The sequence below is a fragment of the Rattus rattus genome, chromosome 8 (genome assembly GCF_011064425.1).
Source record: "Rattus rattus isolate New Zealand chromosome 8, Rrattus_CSIRO_v1, whole genome shotgun sequence".
NCBI classification, from domain to species: Eukaryota; Metazoa; Chordata; class Mammalia; order Rodentia; family Muridae; genus Rattus; species Rattus rattus.
In genome coordinates, this window is record NC_046161.1 from 114,246,939 (window position 1) to 114,250,451 (window position 3,513).

Consider the following 3,513-nt stretch of genomic DNA (forward strand, 5'->3'; position numbering starts at 1 on the left):
ACCTCAAACTCAGACTGGCCAGCCTCTTAACATGAAACATGGAGGGGCCTTCCTCTAGTAGGAAATAAGTGTGGCTCATGTATTGCTATAATTTTTCCATCACTATAGTTCCAAGCCACAAGATCTGGGACAAGACATGCAGACCCATGGTTAGATTAGGAAAGGTTATCTAGTATTCATAAATAAGGCCCAGGCAGGACAAATGCAAAGTGTGCAAAGGAAGCAGATCCTCAGCAAACACCCCCTTGCTGAGTTTCTAAGAGTTCATGGCACTGCCCCAGGCTCTTCTGCTAAATAGCTTTTATAGCTTTAATGAACTCTGGTGGGTGGGACATATTTACTTCTACTTTACATGTTATTGCTGTTAGCAGCTGCTCTTTTCCCTCTTGTACTTGGTGCTTAACCTGAACAATTAGCACCTTATTACAGCCCTAATTACCAACCAGCTCAATTGAGTACTTCATTTTACTATCTGGTTCATGTACTAGCTCAAGGGCCTGGACTCCTCAGCTATATATGGTAAATCCTAAACTTTTAAGCAAGTGCCTAATTCTTCATGCTTTTTGGTCCATGAGAACTTCAGGTACTCAAAGGCATTAGGATATTTCCTAAATGTTTGGCTCTCTAAGCACGCAAATTATACATTCAACCCTTCCCTTCATTCCAAATATACCAGATTCTGCTCTGGAAGGCTCTCTTCTTAGCTATTTGGAGTTTAGCTTGTACATAACTTTGTCCTTTATCTGATAAAGTGAATTAAACAGGGACAGGACTTAATCACATTCTGTGTTCTTCTCTAGAAAGAGGATTCAAGAGAAGTAAATTCATGCTAGAACATCCATCCTTGCTTTTGGAACTAAATCTGTGGCCTAGGGATATAACTCAATGACAGTACATTTTCCCAGGACTCATGAGCCTCCAGCACCACCATCAAAAATTGATTAATTGAAATTGAGCAGTATTTTACAGGATAGGGGGCAGGATAGTACCAGCCCTGTAACAAACATGAGCGTTCTGCATTAAGTCCCCTGGTAGATGACATGGAGTTTGTGAGAGGCTACAGAAGGTGACATTTGGGAGCCACAAAGCCTCCACTCAAATCCTGCCTCTGCTACATATTAGTTATGTGCTCTGTGACTTTGTTCAAATACCTATGCTTTCTGTGCCTCCGTTTCCCAAACTGTAAAATTGCCCTCATAAGGTTATTCTTAGAACTGAATCTTTGTAAAGTTCTTGGCATACCGTAAGCACTACACAGTATCAAAGAAAGTTAATAGAGCACAGGGCTTTAGAAAAGACATAGCAACAAAACAGCATGAAACAAACAAATAAACAAACCCCAACAGAAATGGGGAAGCAACCTGGAATAACACAATATAATGTGCCATCCGTGGCTGGTTCATTCTTCTGGTTCTAATACATTCTTTGAATTGCTTCAATCAATAAGAACTATGAGGCTTAAAGACATCTAATGTACTTAATCAATATGATGAAAATGCTCTGGTAACACGTAGGAAAAATAACTAGTGACAGAAGCGATGTTCTAGCAGAGAATACAAACCCCACTGTTTATGTTTCTTGAGGTCTTCTGAAACTAACACCATATATTACTCATAAAATTAGTCACCAGATAAATAACGCTGACTCCTCTTCACAAAGCACCTGTTGTCAGTTGTCAGGAGGTAGGATATGCCCGTGTGGTGCTGGGGAGGGAACCTAGGGCCTTTGCACATGCTACTGTTCTACCACTAATGTACTTTTAAAGATATGCGGAAACTCTTTTTCCCAGGAAAATGACTCATGGTAGCTAAACTCAAGTCAAACTTTCTTCCAGTATCTTTTCTGACTTTCCAATCTTCACCCCCACCCCCGCTCCACTATATACTATTAAAATGGCCTCTTTTCCCAGTAATCTCTAGCACGAGATACCCTAATAGCAGGAGTCCCTTGCTATTTCACCAGTTCCTCACACAGAATCTAGTTTTCCAACCAAACATAGATGGTGTCTAGGTGCTATATCAAGTGTGACACCTATTCCTCCACAAAAGAAAACCCTCTGGCTCCACCTTTCCCTTACCCTAGAGGGCAGAGTCCAACCCTACAGGAAGGATTCTTAGGAACACCTGTAGTATTATATATGGACGCAGGAAATTCATGTCCAGTCTATCAAGAAACAACTATCATTTGAGGGCTCAGCAGTTAACAGTTCAGTATCTAGGAATATAGTCAGGTACTTCCTGTTACCTTTGCAATCTCAGTATCGTCTGTAATCCACCATGACAACTCTAATCACCATGCTCAGTGGCTACGCTTACAAGAGCCTTCCCTTCTGCCCTGGAAGACTCTCATCAGAAGTTCTGTTTACTTGTTTAATTAGCTGTGAAGCCATAAGAGAAGAAAGGCCTTTTTTTGGGGGGCGGGGGTGTCTTTGAGACAGAATCTCACTATGTATCTCAGGCTGTCCTTGAACTCACTATGTAGAGCAGGCTAACCTAGAACTCAGAGCCTAGCTCTGCCTCCCAAACGCTGGGGTTAAAGGCATAGGGTGGTCAGCATCTGTCATATCTTGATGATTAAGCTGAAGGGTCACTTTTGCCAAAAATAGAACACCAGGTAAGTTAAGTCTCTACCAACTCTCCCCCGTTTTCCCCATAGAGACCCTTTAAAACTTGGTTCATATTCTCTCTCTTCCTTAAAGGGCCCCTCACTATAGCCCCAGCTTCACCTTGCAGGCATCCTTTCTGGATAACCTAAGTCCTATATCCTCCCACAGTCGGTTTTCTTTCATGCAGCTGTCCGTCTTCCCCGGCGATCCCTTCCATCCAAGCATCCCGAAGCGCGCGAGACACTCTCCCTACTCTCTTTGGGACAATACTCCAGCAACCGCAAGGAGCAAAGGTAACTTGCAATCCTCTGGGTCATTATTTGATGATGGGCAGTAGTGGAGGAAGGGATAAGGGAAGACAGGACAGAGAAAGATTGATCCCTGGAGTGAAAGGAGGGGTGAGAAAAATTGAGAAGCTGGCGCCCTACTCCTGATCCAGACCCTTCCCGACCAGTGACCTAACGAGGGATCCGTGGTCTCTTTTCTTCAGCCATCCTAAGGACCAACTAGGAGGGGATTGAGGAGATGGTCCCTCATGGGCAACACGACTTCCGCCTTCCAGAGGTGTCTCACGTGCGCGCGCTCAGCTACTTAGACTCCGGCCCGAGCGCGCGGGTTGCGCGCTTCTCATCGAGTCCCGGCTGGGGCCCCGCGCCCCCCTCCTTCTGTGGCTTCCCCACCGCACTGACCGTCAATCTGGAGGCAGCTCGTAGTCCCGCGCCGCCTGCTGTTGCCCCGGGGCCCAGCCTCCAGCGTCCGCGATGGCTCGGGCACCGGGCGCCACGGCTTGCCGGACTCGGCCTCACACGGGGCGGCGCGAAGGAGAGGCCCATGGAGCTCCAGGCAGTGGCGGCAGCCGCGGCTGCGGGAGCGGCCACCGCGCGGGCTGATGACGCGCAGGCGCGGTG

General features: G+C 46.4%; 1 protein-coding gene across 2 annotated transcripts in view; it reads right to left on the reverse strand.

The window, feature by feature from the left end:
* Nucleotides 1–3,414, reverse strand: part of Zdhhc3 (zinc finger DHHC-type palmitoyltransferase 3) — a 44,110-nt gene extending 40,696 nt beyond the window's left edge. Inside the window, exon 1 of one of the 2 annotated variants that reach the window (XM_032911275.1) lies at nucleotides 3,295–3,408. The gene's annotated coding sequence lies outside the window, so the exon portion shown is untranslated. Of the gene's footprint in view, nucleotides 1–3,294 lie in introns of both variants that reach the window. The other variant, XM_032911276.1, reaches the window with a different exon arrangement.
* Nucleotides 3,415–3,513: the final 99 nt, after the last annotated feature.